This window comes from Sapajus apella, unplaced genomic scaffold (genome assembly GCF_009761245.1).
Source record: "Sapajus apella isolate SASKATOON/1434 unplaced genomic scaffold, GSC_monkey_1.0 scaffold33, whole genome shotgun sequence".
In the NCBI taxonomy this organism is placed as follows: domain Eukaryota; kingdom Metazoa; phylum Chordata; class Mammalia; order Primates; family Cebidae; genus Sapajus; species Sapajus apella.
In genome coordinates this window covers 14,022,281-14,043,821 of record NW_022436973.1, presented here as the reverse complement: position 1 = coordinate 14,043,821, position 21,541 = coordinate 14,022,281, and positions in this window count along the sequence as shown.

Here is a 21,541-nt window from a genome sequence, read left to right as displayed (position 1 = left end):
GTCTCCAGCTTTATTCTTTTTGTTTAGAATGGCCTTAGCTATTAGGGCTCTTTTTTTGGTTCCCTATCAATTTTAAAATGTTTTTTTTTTCCTAATCCTGTGAAGAATGTCAATGGTAGTTTAATGGGAATAGCATTGAATGAATCTATAAATTGCTTTGGGCAGTAAGGCCATTTTAGCAATGTTTATTCTACCTATCAATGAGGATGGAATGTTTTCCCATTTGTTTCTGTCATCTCTGATTTTTTTGAGCAGTGGTTTGTAGTTCTCCTTATAGAGATCTTTCACCTCCCTAGTTAGCTGTATTTGTGGATACTTTAATCTTTTTGTGGCAATTGTGAATGAGACTTCATTCCTGATTTGGCTCTCATCTTGATGTTGTTGGTGTATGGGAATGCTAGTGATTATTACACATTGATTTTGCATCCTGAGACTCTGCTAAAGTTGTTTAATCAGCTTAAAAAGCTTTTGAGCTCAGATGATGGGGTTATGTCATCTAGATATAGGATCATGTCATCTGCAGACAGAAATAGTTTGACTTTTTCTATTCCTATTTGAATGCTACTTATTTATTTTTCTTGCTTGGTTGCCCTAGACAGAACTTCCAGTACTATGGTGAATAGGAGTGGTGAGAGAGGGCATCCTTGTCTTGTGCCGATGTTCAAGAGGAATGCTTCCAGCTTTCGCCCATTCAGTATAACAACACTGTATTTTGTAAAAGCTGGAGCTGTTGTTATAAAATTTATACTCTCTTTTTTATCCTTCCAAAAATTGAAAGCATAGGGCCTTGGTGTTTTTTATTCAAGGAGAAAATCTTTACTAGGGATTTCAAAGAGGAAGATGATCAGGGAAGAATAATAGGACCCAGAATCTCTTAGGAGGCTGTCTTGGAAGGAAGAGTTGTTTTTGGAGAGATTGTGTGGTGGGGATGTATCTCTGAGTCAGATAAAAAAAATGAAGTTTTCTGTGTCTGACAGAGACCCAGGCTGGTTTTCATATGGAAGACAAAGGAATTGACCTTGGCGGCTAAAGTTGGCTGAAAATATGCATCATGGTCTTGAGAGCATTGGAGGGGAATTCTTTCATCAGGTCTGTTGTCAGTGGGGTAGGAGTGTCCCTGAGTATGTTAGTTCCCTATTGCTTGTAACAAATTGCCATAAATTTAGCAGGATAAAACAACACACAATTAATATCTCCCAGTGGTTTCTGTGGGTAGGGAGTCCATTATGGCTCAGTTGAGTGCTCTGCCCGGGGTCTCACCAGCTGCAATCAAGGTGTCAGCTAACAATAATGTATTAGTATTAGCTCTTTTGTAACAAATGTACCACAGTCAAAGCAAGATGTTATAATAGGGACAACTCTTCTTTCCAAACAACTCATCTGTCCAAGACAGCCTCCTAAGGGATTCTAGTTTCTACTATGATTCTTCCCTGATGATCTTCCTCTTTGGAACTCCTAGTAAAGTTTTTTTCCTTGAACACAAAACCCCAGTGCCCTATTTTTACCAAGTTTTGGAAGAAGGAGGGAAAAAGAGAAGAGAAATGTTCTAAGAACAGCTCCAGCTTTTAGAAAATATAGTGTTGTGTTCCGTTCTGGAGCTTGTGGTCTTCTAAGATCACCTGGTGTTTGGCAAAATACAGTTTCTCCTGGTTTTCTTGCTGCTGACAGGTGGGTCCACTCTTATCTCCCATGTGACACCTGCAGTTCTTTGCCACATGGTCCTTTCAAAATGTGACAGCTGACTTCTTCAAGGCCAGCGGAATGTAGCGCCCTTTTATGGGCTCTCACCCCATCAACATGGGCCCACCCTGGACAATCTTTCTTTACTCAAAATCAGCTTGCTTGGGATTTGAATTACCTCTGCCAAAATCACTTCACCTTTGCAGTATTCTAATGGCTAAAGGCAAGTTACAGATCTCAGCCACACTTAAGAGGAGGGGATTACACAAATGCAGGTCTACCAGCAGGTGGTAGTCACTGGGAGTTAGCCTAGGGTCTGTCCCTCACAACGAGGTAATGCAATTTACAGGCTACAAGTGACATGAGAATTAGGTCACAGGGGAGAGCTGGTAAAGTTGATGATCTAGTGGGCCAACGGCCTGGCCCTTTTCCTATTTCTTAGCCTCTAAAAGACCCACAATTCTGGCATGAGCCCAGCAACAGAGAGGGAGGGCCTCAGTAATGATAAACATTAACAAGAATCATTCAAAACACGACATAGGGTAAAAGTTGAAAGGCTGGATTATTCAGTGTCATACAGGAATAAAGGTTTCACCCAGGAATTAGTCAGTACATGTTGTTTAACTAATTGTTTGTTATGGATTAGAGGTCCCAGACTTAGTGAAGCTATTTTGTGTCTTGCAAAGCTTTGTTCAACGTACAAATACAAATTATTTCTACAGTGTTAACAGATCACTTCAATGGTTATGATTTATCACCCTGGTAGGCATTAACAGGTTTGGCATCTAACCCAGCAATATCCTAACCTGCCTTTATTAACTCACCTATAATAAAAACATGAATTACAATTCTTGAATTGTGAGACAGCAGCAAGAAAACCACAAGAAACTGAATTTTGCCAAATACCATGTGATCTTGGAAGAAGACTCAACACTCCAGAACAGAACAGAGCCCAGCTGACACCTTGATTGCAGCCTGTGAGGCCCTCAGCAGAGCACCTAACTGAGCCATAATGGACTCCCTGACCCACAGGAACAATTATAGGTGACTTCTTTATGAACTCACTATAATAGGTGAGTTAATAAAGGCAGGTTAGGGTAAGATTGCTGGGCAGAATTTAACACCATACTGTTTCTCTTAGTAATTAATGAGTTGAATAAATCTTTGACACATGTTCATTTTATATTTACCTGATAATCATTATTTTATTCTTTTGAAAATTATATTTTAACAATGGGAAGGAATTCTCCAATCAGGAAGGAGAATATTGTTTATTTGATTTTAAAAAATAAAGAAAAATAATTTTTTAAACCCAATGGTGTAGGGGTACAATTCGTCTCCTGCAAAATCCTCCCAAATTCTAAAAGAAAATAAATGTCTTTGCCATGGTCTTTTGAAGGAAGGAAAGAAATACATCTTCCGATAGCCACATAATCTTTTTTTCCCTGTGGACTTATAAAAGCCTCATCTGTAGTCTGCAGTTTAAGAGAATAACACTTAACAACCAGGTGTGGTAGTGACTGTAGCCCTGGCAAAACATTGAGACTCAAGTCAAAGGCTCATTGTGAGGGCAAAGCATGCAGGTTAGGGCCTCTGTCAAAAATGCTCTCCTGAAAATATCTCAGACTGAGAACTCACTGATATGACAGATTTCCAGCTAAATCTTTGAATTTTTTTCAAGTATGGTTTGACCTGGTTCTTGGCATATATAGTGTAATCCAATTAAATACAAATTTAATCTGTTAAATATATTTATAAATATGTGTGTGTATATATATATATATATATATAGCCTTCATTATGTATAGTTTATTTTATTCGTTATATATACATGCATACACAGACACGTGTGCGTATGCATGTGCGTATGCATGTGTTATGGTAATTTTGACTTCATGCTATTTTCATCCCTTACATTTACTTTAGAACATAATGCTTGGATAAGACATGCCACCACTGCATATGGTCTCAAGCCTGGCATTCGATGCCACTTCATAAATGCTTGGTCTGTGTTGCATAACATGTTTTCACAGAAGTTCGGGAAACAACTGAATCTTAAGCTGAGCCCTACTTGGACTTCTGAGTAGAAATTGTGGCACCCACCCAGAACCCCTTTATAGGGCTAATGCATGCATTGGTCAGCTACAATGGACGTCGCTTCTTAAGGGCACATAGATGTCCTCCATTCCTTTTCTTGAGAGAATCATCTTAATCAACAGAAGCTATCTTTCCCAGAAATACTTGGAGATGATTCCCCTTAACCCTCAGGGTTGGGGCAGCCTGAACCCAATGACTGACTGATATCAAGGTGCAGAGCTGGCGCCCTTTGATTCATAGAGTGGTCACTTGTTGGTGCCACTCTGGAGTTTTCTGTGGGCCAGGCTGAGACTGGAGTTTAGCTGACTTGGCTTTTTGGAGTTTAGCTGACATCCTTACTTGGCTCCTTCACTGTCCAATCCCACATCACTTGTTCTCCTTTTCCTGAGAGTGCTCCACCCACCAGTCACTTGCACAAGAATCCCCATCTCAGGATCTGCATTTTGGGAATGCAACATAAAACCTTCTGAGCTGAAAACCTTCTAAGCCAATTTTTCTACTGCAAGTAATCCCAGAACGTTGACAGTGTATCAAAGGTAGTATATCTCCTTTCCCAGTAATGATACTTCCTGTATTTAAGAGGGTAACAGTACGTTCCAGACTACATTTCTACCTCTTTAACTTTATTACATCAGTGAAGTAGAAAATTTTCTGGACATGAAAGCAGAGGGCTTTGTTTCTCAGCCAAGCTCTATGGCTGACCTGCCGTGTGGATGCCACAGGACCCTACACTGGCAGCTCATTTCACGATTGATGAAATGGGAATCATCCAGCTGTCTAGATTGCTTCACAGGTTACTGTGAGTAGCTAATACGAATGGATGGTGAATTGAAAAGTATTTTGAGAACTTCCAGGTATGTTTCTTAGGATAAAGTACTTCTGTTTGTAAGAGAAAAATAGTCGAATTGCAATTGACTTGAGTGAAAAAGGTGACTGTAAAAGCTCATCTGTCTATGAAATTCAGAGATTGAATCTGAGATCAGATTTAGGAGCTGTCATTAGTGGATTTTTTCCTTTATCTTCATCTTTGGTTAATTCTTACTTCTTTTTAGTTTTATTCTCAGGGACAGGGAAGTAAATGGCTTCAGTTAGCACATCTCCATCCCCAGCACACACTCAGGTCTCAGAATATCCTTAGAACTTATGACTTAGGGGAAAAGAGAACAATTTTCTGAGTAACTCTGGCAAAAATCATGGGAAAAACTCTCATGGGACAAGATTATATCTTATGCTCATCCCTGAACCAATCACTGTGGCCAGGGATGGTAATACATGAACTGGCCCAAAATTGGCTTACCTACTTATTCTGGGGTCATGGGATCTAGATCCACCATACCTTATGGAATAAACAGGAAGGCTGTGGAGTGAGGAAGTAATGATTCCGCCCCCCCCCAAAATAGATGCTAGATCAATAACCATATGTCCAGTATTGTACACATTTCAAGGTATAATAATTATTAAACAGATAATAGAAAATGTTTGTTGCTTTCAAGACCATAGATAACTAATTAGTTTTTGCGGTATATTACACTATTGTGATAATTCATATGATGGGTAAAGTTGTTAATATCTACACCAAGTTGCCCTAGACTCTTAAGCATTGTTAAATACTTGCAACTGTATTATTCTGAAGATTTTCTGTTTTTCTATTGTCCATTATTAAAGTTTTAATATGCTTTAAGTGTCCATTCCACCCAATCTATCATGGACCAAGATTCTAGACATGTTGAGATAGAACTTTGTTTAAATGAAAACATGTAGTTTTAAGGGAGACTCTGTCCTCTAAGAAAAATTCACAGATATTGGGACATCTCATTTTATTGCTTAGAGGATTTTTGTTCTCTGCTGATTTCTGATTTGTGACTTTTTGTCTCAAGGTGAAAAATAGTCCATTCTGCCTCAAAAGACAGCTCTATTAAGGAATCTGGATTGGATATCTAGAGTTTAGATTTTTTTTTTCACTAATGGGAGAACAGGCAATTGTGGCATGTGTTCTAACTTCAGAATGGTAAGACTTTGATTATATTTCTGAGTCTTCCACTTACTGGTTAATCAAGTTAGTTCAATCTTCATTATTAAAGCACTTTATTATAGGCACAGTTATAGATATTACAGATATAATAAAGGTTATGTAAATAACTTTTCAGTTATCTATTGCTGTAGAACCATTCACCTCAAAATTTATTGGCCTACAGCAACGATTATTTTATTTTCTCCTGATTATGTAATCTAGACTGGACTTGGCTATGTGGCTCTTCTGCTGGTGTCACTTGAAGTCTCCATGGGGCTGTTGTCATTTTGATGATAATCTGGGCCTGTTGGATCCAGGAGGGCTTCACTCACAGATATGGCACCTTAACTTAAGTTTCTCTTCACAGTCTCTCTTTTTTCATGTAGATTGATCATACAGTGACCTAGTCCAAGCTTTGTTATAGCACGGTAGTTGGTTCAAAGTGTGAGTACCTCAAGAAGAAAATGTCCATCTGCCATTCACATGACCAAGTCTCTGATCAGTGCTGGAGGGGAATGCACAGCAGTGGTCGTAGGAGGAGAGTTTCACTGGGTACTATCAACGTAATGGGCTACACTACAAGTGGTTCTAACTAAACTTGTGATTTTCAAAGTTTGTATCTTAATTTGTTTTCTGTTGCCTACAGCAGAATATATAAAACTGGGTAATTTATAAAAAAGAATTTATTTCTTGCAGTAATGGAAACTGAGAAGTACAAGGTTGAGGGACACATCCCATAAGATTTTTCTTGCTGGTGAGGATTCTCTGCAGAGTCCTGAAGTGGTGCAGGGCATCACATAGTGAGAGGGCTTACCATGCTAGCTCAGACCTCTCTTCCTCTTCTTATAAAGGCACCAGCCCCTTTCCCATGATAATCCATCAATCCTTTAGCCCATTAACCTTCTAATCTGTAAGTGGATTAATTCATTCATAAGGGCAGAGTCCTCATGACCCAGTTGCTTCTTAAAAGTCCTGCCTCTCAATACTTCCACATTGGGGATTAAATTTCAACATGAGTTTGGAATGGGAATAAATATTTAAACCATAATTGTGTTCTTTCACATCCCTAGACTTCCAAACAACACTTCAGAGTGAAGTAGATAAGCCTCAATTCAACAGTTAAAATTTCACTTAAAAGTATTAGACATTAGCAGTGAAGATTTCTATTGAGGAAAGTTCTCCACCACTAAGAGTAAATAGATTTTAAAATCATTGAACTATATGATATCTTTTAAGTAAAACATTTTATGATTATATGACTCAAGGAGTTCTTGGGCCACTTAGTTGTTCTGTCCTTGGATGATAACATATATTCTTATCTACTTTACTGGATATTTTCCAAATGGATGCAATAATGTTTCCACACTGCTTAGAAGTCCTCAACAGCAATGCTGAATACATCCATTGAATTTAAATTTACTTTCTGCATCACATCCTGCATGGGAAATACCGCCACTATTTAGAAGGTTAATATCTGTAATTATGAGCACTTACAAATTTAGAGGTCGGTGTTAACATTAAGGAAATCAGTACTGTGAACATATATTCATTTGAAATGTGCTGTCCCGTGTATGTGACCATGATATCACCATTCCCTGTGAATAGCACACACTCTATTTTATTTCTAAAATTGTAAGTATCTTTCAAGTAACTGTAGCAGCTATCTTATATTGAATCCTTATTATATGCCGGGCACTGTGCTAGTTAGGTGCTTCTCATATCTCCTCATTAATCCTTTCAAAACCTCTTCAAAGTTGGTGCTAGTATTATTCCCTCTGAATGAACAAGAAGAAAATGGAAGCTTAGTAACTGATCCAAATGCATGCAGCTAAGAAGGAAGCGCCAGAGCCGAAATGTGAATTCAGACTTTTCTGGCCACAAAACCAGTCGTCTTTCTCTCCACCATGTTTCAGTCCTCCCATACCTCACCCCATTCCTCTTGTGATCAAGGACATAAGCTAAGATGTGAGGCTCTGGCATATGGAAAAGGGATATACCTGTCAGCACAGGACTAGACACTGGCTAATGCCAACAGCGTGGGTGGGTGGGTTCTCAACTTTAGCTGCACATTGAAATAATCCTAGGAACATTTAAAACATCCTGATTCCTGGGTTCAACTTGTTGAATCCCTGATTGGAATTAGCGCTGGTGCAGCATAGGCATTGGAGTTTTGAAAAGCTTTCCAAGTAGCTAACAATGCAGCCACGACTGAGAAATGCTGACATAGAGGAACCACATTTAAGTGCCTCCAAGATGTAATGAGCTACTTGCCAGCATCTCCTGACTGTTTCATGTCATTGCATATAATGCTTCTATATTGAATGTTCTTACTTTTTCTTTGAGAGACTCCTAATCATGATTCAAAGCTCAGACCCAGGGAACAAAAAGGAAATAATCAAGGGGAGGTAAAATGTGTGCAAACATTCAGACCAACATTATAAAAATATCCAGGTTAACAATCACTACCTCCCAAAGTTTCTTAGCATGCTCCCTCAGTATCCTGACTGATTCTACCTAAAGCATTTCTACTTCTTAATTCTTAGGCTCTACACCTGCCTCAGCCCTTTTTAGTCCTCCCACTTTTGGAAGAGGTGTCCCAATCACTCCTGTTTCTGTGAGCCAACTGGGAGCTAACTGGGAAGAAAGAAATGATACCAGTATTCCGGCTTTACCTTTTCTTCATTTCCGCTGATCAGAGACAAGTGTTGTAAGGATGCAGAGTGAGCTGCAGGGCTGTTAAGCTGATAGAATCAGTGAGAGTCATATGTGGCTTTCCTTCATGGGAGGGTGAAATGTGTTTACTCATTTAGCTTAGCACAGTTTACTATCATCACTTTATCCTACACAATTACTTGGATTTGAGGGCATATGAAAAAGATCAGAAAAATGCTGAAAATGGAAAACACTATAGGGAAAATAACAACACTTAACATGCTTGAGATACATCTCAAGCAAGGCTATTGGACTAAAACTAAAATTCTCCCAAGCTCTTCTTCTTCCTTTTTTTTTTTTTTTTTTTGTTTTGAGATGGAGTTTTGCTCTTGTTACCCAGGCTGGAGTGCAATGGCGCAATCTCGGCTCACCACAACCTCTGCCTTCTGGGTTCAAGCAATTCTCCTGCCTCAGCCTCCCGAGTAGCGGGGACTACAGGCTGCACCACCATACCCAGTTAATTTTTGTATTTTTAGTAGAGATGGGGTTTCATCATGTTGACCAGGATGGTCTTGATCTCTTGACGTAGTGATCCACCCACCTCAGCCTCCCAAAGTGCTGGGATCATAGGCATGAGCCACTGCACCCGGCCAAGTTCTACATTGTTTATTAACACTTATTGTGGGCTGAGTACAGTAACACACCTGTAATCCCAGCACTTGGGGAGGCTGAGCCAGGTGGATCATTTGAATCCAGGAGTTTGACACCAGCTTGGGCAACACAGTGAGACCCCATCTCTACAAAAAAAAAAAAAAAAAAAGTAAAACTTAGGCAGGTGTGGTGTTGTGCATTTGTTGTCCCAGCTACTTGGGAGGCGAAAGTGGGAGGATCACTTGAGCCCAGGAGTTCAAGGATGCAGTGAGCTGTGATCAGGCTGCTGCACTCCAGCCTGGGTGACAGAGTGACACCTTGTCTCAGAAAAACAACAACAGCAAAAATACAAACCAAAAAACAGAAAACAAAAAACCAACCTATTGTATCTACTTTTTTAAAGATCTCTCAACTTTGCTTAAGTGACTGACACTTAAATATTCTCTAATTGTTTGGTTTACATTTATTTCACCTCACACAATAAATTACAAGATTCTTAAGAACTATATTTGTCACTGAATGATATCATCATTATCATAATCATCATCATTCTCACCTTATAGCTAACAGTGGTATAGAACTGACCATTTGCCAACTACTCTTCTAAGAACATTAAGCATATAGACTAACTTACATATTTCATGCTTCACAACGCCTCCATAAAAAAGTTACAGTGTCCCTGTTTTACATATTAGAAAACTGAAGCATAGAAATATTAATTGATTTCATTTTCTAATGTCACTCAGTTGATAAATGGGAAATGCTGTAATAACCCCAGAAATCTAATTCTGAGGTCTAGATTCTTAATCTCTGGATTAAGAATGTTAGATTAAGGTCTAGATTCTTAATCTCTAGATTAATATGTTACCATTTTCTGCCACATTCATAAAAGGAAAATAAGTTATAGTTATGAACAGGTAATATATGATTTCTCTTTATTTAATGTACTCAAGAATTATATGTCAGAGAGAGTCACTGCTAAGGTTTCAAAAAGATAGTCTAGAGAAAGCGCCTCCCTTAAATATGCATATGCAATCTGTACATCTGTAGATGAAAATGAAATGTCAATGGCGTAGACCGAAATGTTAGCAGTGGATATTTGGGATGGTGGGATTTTTGGGTGGCATTTCTTTTCTTTCTTAGTGTTGTTTTGAACTTTTAAAAATATTTACTACATTGAATATTATATATTTCTATATAGTATATATTGTACTTATTATACAGGACAGAGGCAGTTTGTGAGAGTGTCCTTTAAGGATAAACTGTATCCTTTCCCTAGAAGAACCAGAAACAAACCCTAGAAGAATCAGAAAACAGACATAGAAAGAAGAAATTGAAACAGAAAAGAAATTTTCTCATGTTCCCCTCCTTCTTCCATGGTAGCTTTATACTGGGAGCAGGCTGCAGCCCAGCTAGGAAAGCTGACCAACACTGAATCATGTTAGAGCTTTGACATTTACAAGGACTAGGCATTTCAATTACCATTCTGATTTAAACTTGTGGAGAACTTTTATCACATACTTGTGATGAGATAAATCATGGGGTCTGCTAAGCTTTTTATCAGGGCAAGAGAACAACCACAGAATAGACTTTAAAAGAATTTAAAAAAATAATAAAGTCAGTGTGAGGTGGCTCATACCTGTAATCTTAGCACTTTGAGAGGCCAAGGCAGGAGGATCGCTTCAGCCCTGGAGTTTGAGATAGGCCCTGGCAACATAGGGAGATCCTGTCTCTACAAAACGAAAATATTCATTAGCCAGGTGTGGTGGCATGTGCATGTAGTCCCAGCTACATGGAGACTGGTGTGGGAGGATCACTTGAACCCCGGAGGTTATGGCTGCAATGAGCCATGGGGATGCCACTGCAGTCCAGCTGCATAACTGAGTGAGACCATGTCTCAAAAAATAAACAAATAAAAATTTTACAAAGTAAAGTTAGTTTTAGGATTAATGCACTCCCACCAGGAGTCCTTCAATGTTTACCATTTGTTTGTATTTGTGTATGTGTGTGTTTGTATATATATATGTTTGTGTAGAAAGAGAGGCAGAGAGAGGAAAAGGAGAGAAAAAGATGAAAACAATGTTTTATAATTTTAAGATATTTTGTATAAGGTTTAATAAATGTTTTTCACCTTTGGGCTTTTTTAAAGAGCCTGCTAAAAGATTTTAGCTACTTTTCTACAATTTATGAATATAAAACTCACTGGCGTTTCTTCTGATTTTGACAAAATGTTGAGATAGACCTTAAGGGGGCTCAGGATTATGCAGTTACACATGTAAACATGTTATGGGGGAAGGAGAATACACTCGACTAGCTTTTCTATCACCAAAAAAAGGCTCTTCATGCTCGGGGTGACATTTCAACTTGGTCTTGAAGGATGAACAGAGAGGTAGCATAGCAGAGTGGTTACATGCAAGAACTTAAGAGTTAGAAAAGCCTAGATTCAAATTCAATGCTCAGTTCTCCTCCTCCTCCTTCTCGTCTTCCTTCTCTTCCTTTTTCTTCCTGTTCTTCTCCCTCTTCTCTCCTTCTCCTCCTCCTCCTCCTCCCCCTCCCCTTCCCCTTCACTTCCCCCTCCCTCTCCCCCTCCCTCTCCCTCTCTTCTCCTTCTCCTTCTTCTTCTTGAGACAGGGTCTCAATCTGTTACTCAGGCTATAATGCAGTGGTGAGATCCCAAGATCCTAGCTCACTACAGCCTCAAATTCCGAGTTCAAGCAATCCTTTTGTCTCAACTTCCCAAGTACCTGGGTTCACAGGTGCATACCACCATGCCCACCAGTTAAAAAAATTTTTTTTTGGAGAGACAGTGTCTCATTATGTTGCCCAGGCTGGTCCTGAGCTCCTGGGCTTGAGCAGTCCTCCTGCCTTGGCCTCCCAAAGTGCTGGGGTTAGAGGTGTGAGCCACCACATCTAGCCAATGTTCAGTTCTTATTAGTTGAGGGACCCAGGATGATCGTTCCAAGCTAAGTTGTGAAATAAGAATTATTATTTAATCACATTCCATTGTATATTTAATTTTATATTAATTTAACTAAACACAATCAGATAACATTGTATTACTGATTATAGATTTATAATAATAATGCTGGTGTCTCTCTCAGGATTTATGAGTATTATACAGTCTAATTCAATGACTATGCCAAGCATAAAGCCTATCTATTAGAGAGCATTCAAAAAATGGAAGCAGGCCAGGCACAGTGGATCATGCCTGTAATCCCAGGTATTTGGGATGCCGAGATGGGAAGATTACTTAAGCCCAGGGATTTGAGGTCAGTCTGAGTAAGGTAGTGAGACCCCATTTCTCCAATAAATATACAGTTAAAAACATTAACTGGGTATGTTGATGCCTGTAGTCCAAGCTACTCAGTAGGCTGAGGTAGGAGGATCACTTGAGCCTGGGAGGCTGAGGCTTCAGTGAGCCCTGGTTGCACCACTGTACTCCAGCCTGGGCAACAGAGTGAGATGTTGTCTCAAAAAAAAAAAAAAAAAAAAAAAAGGTGACAGCAGCTGCTACTGCCATCAGAAATTGGCTAGACCCTCAAATAGTGGGAGGACCTCCCAGGCAGAAGGAAGAATGCTTATAGGTGTGTTTAGAACATGCCAATTATGCTACAGATAACCCAAGAATGAAAAAGCTGCTTTAAGAATATCTGGTTATTTGGTAAATGGAAATGGAAACCTGTAGTGGAAATAGGAATGTCAGAACTGAAAGGAGACTGTGGCATCTTCATCTGGGTCCCTGCAGCCTCCTCTTTCGTTACATTTGCATCCCTCCAGCACTGGAATGACCCCCCTGACAGTACATTATAAAACTTTTGAAAGCAGGTCAGAGAAGGCAAAGGGAAATGGAATGACCACACTAACAAGTAATGTGTGGTCCCCACACAGCCTTTTACAAGGGAATTAATCTTTTATTAAGAGAGGAAATTATGCCCAAATGCTTCAGGGTCTTTTTGCTCATGATTACATGTGCCATGGGAAGTTCAAACTCCTCTTGAGAGTCTCCGTCAAAAGCAATCTTCTTCTAATGTCTCCTTTGGAAGCTGAAACTCTCCAGGGGTTAGTATCGTTTTTCTTTTTTGATTCTGTGTGGATGAGGAGTTTAAGCACAAAACATACTGCTGGCTGCTTACTAAATACCCCCTTTCTGTTCAGGCTGCTGAGAGAAATGCGAAGTTATGTGGGTGATGCTGTACACTGATGGGACAAGCTTAAAGAGAAATTTGGGAGTTGAAATACACTCATGATCCTTTCAGAAATCTGAGCTGTGTTTGTAGATCCAGAAAGAAAGTGTGCTTGAGCCTTTAGTGGAGATGCTAAGAAGGGAGATGCATTAAAAAATGTATCCAGCGGCCGGGGGCAGTGGCTCACGCCTGTAATCCCAGCACTTTGGGAGGCTGAGGTGGGCAGATCACCTGCGGTCAGGAGTTTGAGACCAGCTTGGCCAACGTGGTAAAACCCTGCTTCTACTAAAAATACAAAAATTAGCCAGGCGTGGTGCATGCCTGTAATCCCAGCTACTAGGGAGGCTGTGGCAGAAGAATCACTTGAACCCGAGGGGTGGCAGTTTGCAGTGAGCCAAGATTGTGCCACTGTACTCCAGCCTGGGCAAAAGAGCAAAACTCTGCCTCCAAAAAAAAAAAAAAAAAGTATCCAGCATGCCTGAGTTGAGGGCCTGTTATGTGCAAAGCACTACATGGGGCTTGGGTTCTGCCCTCAAAGTTCTCATAATCTGGTGGAGACGGAAAGGCTCCTACAGAAGAACTTCTAACAAAAGCCAGGATACTTTTCAGGACTGAGGCAGAGTGCTGAGTGAAGGCAGGGGTGAAGGCAGATGTGATTTCTCAGAAAATAACACAAGAGGTCCGGTGCACACAAGCAGGTCTGAAAGTGTGGGTGCAGGCATTGCATGAGGAGGGGGCGTGAGGAGCCTAGGGAGTCTGGTGAAGGAAGGAGGAAAGGGCCAGACAAGGATGGGCTGGTAAGAGAGTTCACTTCAGGTTTTGTGAATGCTGAGTACCTCTCTTGCAGGAGTGAAGAGCTCATAAACGGGAACAAAGCTTCTGGGCCTGCAGGGAATTCTAACAATAAAACCTGGAGAGAATTAAATGTTACCTAGAATGCCATTTTAGAAACGAAACATGGCACACATAGGAAGACAGGCTCTGTAGTGGTTGAAAGCAGAAAGTTGGGAGATAAATGGAAATGCAACACCTAGTGCTGTCATTTCTTAGCTGGCTGGCCTTGGGCATGTTCCTCAAACTCCCTTTCCAAAAAGGCTACGTGTCGCTTTCATGCAGGTGGCAAGATTTCAATGAGGTTGTTCCTGGAAGTATTTTGAACTATGGTTTTCTGGCTCATGGTAAATATGCAAAAGATTTGACTGTATTATTATTGCCTGGCCAGCTCCTCTTCTTGCGAGGTCCCTAAATAATAAAAACGTAGCTAATATGTAAGCCCTAAAAATAAAGTTTCAGATCTAATTTGCCACCCTGGACTTTTGGGAGACGTTTGAAAACTGCAGAAGGGAGAAATGGTGACTTCTATGGAATTAGGAAAAAGAGTCCCAAAAGCCAAGTGCACTCATTCGGATGGTATCTGAACAGAGGACTGCATGGAGACTCAAAGAGAAAAGAGTTTTGCTCAACAGCAATAACACTTTTCAATGGTGAGGATTAAAAAAGGAGAAGAAGAAGAAAGGAAGGGAGGAAGGAAAAGGGGTATATAAAGAGGAATGAAGGAAAAAAGGAGACCAATAAAGAAAGGGAGATGTTGAAGGAAGGCAGGGAGGGAAGGGGAAGAACAGAGAGTAGGGGGAGGATGAGGAAAGGGAGTCAGGTTAGGAGGAAGGAAAAAAAGAAGAGGGAAAGGAAGAAAAGAAGAAAGGAGAAAAAGCAGCACTGGTCTTTTAGGGGAATGAGATTTTGACAAATGATCCCATCTACACTTTCCCCCAGAAGTGTTCAAGCCGAGAATAAATGCTTATGAGGGATTCCCATATGAGTGGGTTCCTGCAGGACTTTTAAAAGGCACTTCTAGTCCATTTTTAAATGAAACTTTGGATTTTGAGTAATGCAGATGACAGGATAATGTGAATATGTAAAACAAACCCTTTGTTATTGTTTTCTTGCAGCAATGCTTTCAAATTCTAAAGAGCAAAACTGAAATTTTTTTCCAAAGTCATTATATGCATAAAATGTGAGCTATCATTACTGCATGTCCAAGGCAGCAGATACCTCGTTCTTTCCCTCAAATTTGTCTAAGTATGTGACATTTATGATCTAATTCCTCTGGGGTCCAGCCCTCATTAAACATTCGAAGTAGTTTCTTTATCCAAATTAGCAACCAAGTGACATTTTTTCACTTACAGCAACTTACTGCTGCAACATTTGCTCGTGAATACCATGAATACTTATTTTGTAGTGGAATTTAAGAAAAAAGGACCTTTGTCCTTACAAATCTAGAACTTTCTAAGAAAGCATATGTGACCAATGTCACCCTTGATTTTACAGAATTTGACTTTTCCCTGCCTTAAAGAGCAACTTTTACTTCTACCAAAGGTTCAGATCTTGCACATTCTATTAATTTGGCTGTTGAAATGTATTATTATTACACTTGGGACACTTAGTACACTGTTGTCTTGGACTGAACTTACGTTTGCCACCTTACTTCAACATTGACGACAACGTGCACTATGGATCTTCTTAAATGGTTTTATTTAGAAAAGCATAGCTCAGATCTCTACCAACCAGGGGTTTGAACACCTGCTGTGTCTAGATTCTGCTATTGACTACGCAGATCTGGGAATGCTTATAGGAATTGATGTTTACTGCCATTTTTATTTATCCGAGATTGTATTTTATTTATTTCTGGATACAATGGCTAAGGTTTGTGTAAGCTACCATCTCTTGTTTGTAGCAGCTCTATATTCTGAATAAAAAGCCTTTCCATAGGCATGGTTTATTCTATTAGCCATCAGGACATTTTCTCATATGTATGACTTTTTCTTTAAAAATATTATACAATGGGAAATCATAAATGTTGTATAACACTGATTTAAGGGTATTTATTCATGTAGGTAGAAAGCCAAGACATGACATAGAAGAGTTTTCTGTACAAAGGGACAGCATGTCTGAATTTTCATGTTATGAAAATTCATGAGGTGAAGAATTTCCAGGAGATGTTTATTTTAGAGAACTACATGGTGCCTAATTTCAGGCAAATCAAAAACAATGTTGTCATTTTATGGGCCTTGCAAATGGGCAAATGACCTTTCATAGGAGGAATAAACTTTAGTCATGCTAGTTTAAAGACAGAAGGTGCCATATCAGACAGACTCTTGGTTCATAAATCAAAGTTTGAGATTTTTTTTTTTCTGATCAGAGATTGCAGGAGAAGCTTATACATATTCTCAAGCTCAGTCTCCTTGCTTTTAGAGAAGAGAAAACTGAGGCTTAGAGAGCAGAAATGCTCAGGAAATGCTCTAGTGGAAGATGACAAACTGGAACCTTGGCTTCCTGAAACTTGGCTCAGTTACCTCAGCACACCTGATGTAGAAACTCCACTACAAGTTCAGTGTGCACCAGGACCCTCACAAGTTCAATCTGGATCAGCTGGGGTGGCCTCCCTGACCTGTAGAGTCAGGCAAGCTGGGACCTTGCATAAGGGCTAACCCCTGCCATTGAGGGAATGCTGCTCAGTTCTCACTTAGGCTGGGGGACCACACTGTATGAACTCTGGAGTGTTCTCTCTGGCCCTGATGCTGTGAGTGCCTAGCAGGGTGCTGGTAATACCATTAGTGTGTAATAAATATGTTTTAAATGGCTACATGCTTGCCCATCTTGCTGTACTCTTCTATAATAATGGTCTTAATAAATCAGTGCTCTTATTATATACTATGACCATATTAATCTTCACAATACCTCATTCTTTAGAGGGTCAAGTTCAAACTCCCATTATTCTGCTTGGAATAATATTACATTCCTTGGCCTTTTATCTATCTCAATTAAGGCAATCTTCTTAGCTCTATATGAAAATCTTGCCTCTTGTGTGAAACCTTCTTTGATTAGCCTAAATTTACCTCATCTTTCTCTGAAAGCACATTATGTACAGCCCACAATCAGGGCAGCCAGAGTATGCTGGGGAATTAACACCTTCAGGAGTCATCCTCATATCATTAGGGAATGGGAACCAGTGGCACAGTTCTGGGTTCATTCTTCAAAAAGTCACTGATGGCATTGAGTCCCATTTGCCCAAAGTGGCGACCTGCTATACAAGGGGTTTTACTAAATACAGTTCACAGTTTATTTTGAGTGAACCTTTTCCTCCTTTCGCATCTTGCTTTTCCTACACCCTCATTTTTGCTTCCAGGGGTCACCTCATAGATACACTGCTTGGAGCTTTCCGACAAAGCGACTGCCTTTGTTTCAAGGCTTGCATTTAAAGAAACTCAAAGTAAGATACCACATATTAAAATACTAGAAAACCATAAAGTGCCCAGTGTAGAGCAATGCACATTCTTTAAGCTAAAATTATACAGATTAAATAAGTGGATGAATGGAAACTAAGTAAAAAATATGCCCTATATCAAAATATGTTTGGGTTGTTTTTGTCTCCTCTGAGGCTGTCAGATGGTACGAAGTTCTGAATTCATGACTGATAATGTAGATGCATCAGAATTTATGTTTACTCTTAATATGCTCCCATTATAGACCTCTTTTTGCCCTGGCAACCCCTCCTTTCCTGGCTAGTGCACCCATTCCCCAGCTGCTGAGCTGGCAGTTAGAGAATTGCCCTCAGCCAAGCAGAGCAACTTAATTCAGGAGATCATGTCCACCCTCCAGAGGCAGCCAAAGACTGGCTGGTATGGGGTCACTAAAGGCTGTTCTCTTCACGTCTAAGGGGGTTCTGAAGTAAAAATTCATGATACAGAGCTCCTGTGGGATCAGGCTGAAGTTAGAATCTAGCTGATACCACATCAGCTCATCGCACATTGTTCAACTCCTTTCCCTGCCCTATGATGTTTTCCTCACCCCACTTTCCCTGACAGCCCTCTCTCAATATATCACATGGATCTGAATTCCTGTCTCAGTATTTGCTTGTAGAGAGCCTGATTTAGGGTACCTCCTGTTATGCATTGATCTTAACCTCCAGGGCCTTTCCTCCCAAGACCCTTTGACAACCTACTGCTATATTTCTTATATAATATGGCAATTCATTTCTTCAGATACATTGCAGAAATTTCCCCCATGTAACAAGGTAATACCTGCTGCTCCTTATTATCATTTCCATCTCTCCCTACGAAAAGACTAAGAATGATATTTGGCATCTCTTTGTAGAAGCAGCCAAATAAAGTGTAGACTCCATTCAGCACGTGGGTAAGAAAACCATAAAATTTCTTTGCAAAGCATAAATTAACTTTCTTGGAAGAAAAAAACATGCCTTTTCTGTTTCTTGCCATAGAAATTTTACTGACGCATCATGTACAATGATATTTAATATAGTTCAGCTAATAATTTACAAGAGGCCACTGTGAGGTTAGAATATTTTAACTGCCCTATTGCTTTTGCAATTGAAGGGAGCAGAACGGCTAGAAGACCAAAAACAACCTTTTAAATTCCCCAAGGCCTTGTTTAATGGAGTGTGTACAGTCAAATTTCAACACACCATGGCTAGATTATCTATGACAGTGTTTCTCAGACTTTAAAGTGCACGTGAGTCACCTGGGGATCTTGCTTAAATGCATATACTCTGATTCAGCCATTAGGGTAGTGGTTGAGAGTGTACATATCTTAAAAATCTCATAAGATGATGATGGCAACACAGATCTTACTCTAAGTAGCAAGATCTTATATTTTTGTAATTTTTTTTGTTCTTCTGTTACTATATGGATAATGCAATCTAAAAATAAGATTTAAAGTGGTCTTTGTTTGTTTTGCGTTGCTATAAAGAATACCTGAGGCTGGGTAATGTAATGGAAAAAAATTATTTGTCTAATGATTCTGATGGCTGGAAAGTTTGTGATTGGACATCTGTATCAGGCTGCTTCCACTAATGGTGGAAGGTGAAGGGTAGCCAGCGTGTGGTCCCCTTCCTTTGGTGAGAGAGGGTACAAGAAAGGGAGGAGAGGCTAGACTCATTTTAACAACTAGATCTAACCCAAACTCATAGAGTGAGAGCTCACTTATCCCCAAGGGATGGCATTCATCTGTTCCTGAGGGATCCACTCCCATGAACCAAATACCTCTCACTAGGCTCCACCTTCTAACACTAACATGGTGAGGATCAAATTTTAACCTGAGACAAACAAACCATATCAAACCATATCAAAAGTCTAACATTAAGGCCCTTCCTGACTGTGCAGCCTAAGCCAAACTGACCTCCTTGACCATGATGATAAGCGCTGACTCCAGGAACATATAATGGCCTTGCACACAATATGGAATAAAACCCTTGTTAGTGTTTAGTCAATTAATTTTCTAGAAGGAATTGGGCTGACATTAGATTTCTCCTAAACATACATTTTCACCCATATTTTAGAAAAGGCTATACCTTAAGTGATAGCACAAGAAAAATAAACACAGTCAATACCAAGACCAGGAGAAATCTGGTTGAAACCATAAAGTTCTGATGGTATCCTACCTTTTTTGTTCTTTGGAGCTACCACTTCATAACTGGAAATTTTACTTGGTTTTTCAATGCCTCACAAAGGTCCAGTCTTTATCTTCAGCATGAATTGTTTAAATTAAGACATATTTTTACCATAAATCAAGAATTGATTTTACTTCCAACTTTTACCTTAAGTTCAGGGGTACATGTGCAGGATGTGCAGGTGTGTTACATAACAAATGTGTATGATGGTGGTTTGCTGCACAGATTATTCCATCACCCAGGTTTTAAGCCCGACATTTATTGGCTATTTTTCTTGATCCTCTCCCTCCTACCACCCTCTGCTCTCTGACAGTCCCCAGTGTGTTGTTCCTCCAATGTGTCCATGTGTTCTCATCATTTAGCTCTCACTTAGTAAGGAAGAATATGTGGTATTTGGTTTTCTATTCCTGTGTTAGTTTGCTAAGGATAATGGCCTCTAGCTCCATCCATGTCCCTGCAAAGGACATGATCTCATTTCTTTTAATGGTTGCATAGTATTCCATGGTATATATGTACCACATTTTCTTTACCTTGTCTATCATTGATGGGCATTAGGTTGATCCCATGTCTTTGCTATTGTGAATAATGCTGCAATGAACATATGTGTGCATGTGTCTTTATAATAGAACAATTTGTATTTCTTTGGGTATATATAATAGGATTACTACATTAAATGGTATTTCTGCCTTTAGCTCTTCAGGGAGTCATCATACTGTCTTAAACAATGGTTGAACTAATTTACACTCTGACTAACAATGGAAAAGCATTTCTTTTTCTCCACAACCTTGCTCACGTTTTTTAAAAAAATTTAATAATAGCCATTCCACCTGGTGTGAGATGGTATCTCATTGTGGTTTTGTTTTGAATTTCTCTAATGATCAACGGTGTTAAGCATTTTTTCATATGATTGTTGGCCACATGTATGCCTTCTTTTGAGAAGTGTCTGTTTGTGTCCTTTGCTCACTTTTTAGCATGATTTTTTTCTTATCAATTTGTTTAAGTTCCTTATATATACTGGATATTAGACCTTTGTTGGATAGATAGATTGAAAAACTTTCCTCCCATTCTGTAGGTTGTCTGTTACTCTGTTGATAATTGTTTTTGCTGTGCAGAAGCTCTTATTTAATTAGATCCCATTTTCAATTTTCGCTCTGTTGCAATTGTTTTTGGCATCTGCATCATGAAATCTTGGCCCATGTATACGTCCTGACTGATATTGCCTAGGTTTTCTTCTATGGTTTTATAATTTTGGGTTTTACCTTTAAGTCTTTAACCTAATCTTGAGTTAATTTTTGTATATGGTGTCAGGAAGGGATCAATTTCAATCTTCTGCGTATGGCTAGCAAATTTTCTAAGAACCTTTCATTAAATAGGGAATCCTTTGCTGGATTTTGTTAGGTTTGTCAAAGACCAGTTGGTTGTAGGTGTGCAGTCCTATTTCTGGGTTCTCTATTTTGTTCAATTGGTCTATGTCTGTTCTCATACCAATTATTGTCTTGTACCATGCTGTTTTAGTTACTGTAGCCCTGTAGTATAGTTTGAAGTTAAGTAGTTTTACAGATGAGGGATTATCAATAATATTAACAGCTGATTTTTCATCAGAAATCACTGAAGGGGAAAGCAATAGATTAGTAGAATATACACACACACACACATATATATATATTTAATGCTGAATATCAGATGGCTTCACTGGTGATTTTTTCCAAAGTTTAAAGTAGAGTTAACAATAGTTTTTCACAAACTCCTCCAAATGCAAAAATTTTCAACAAAATACTAAGAAAGCAAATGTACCAAAGA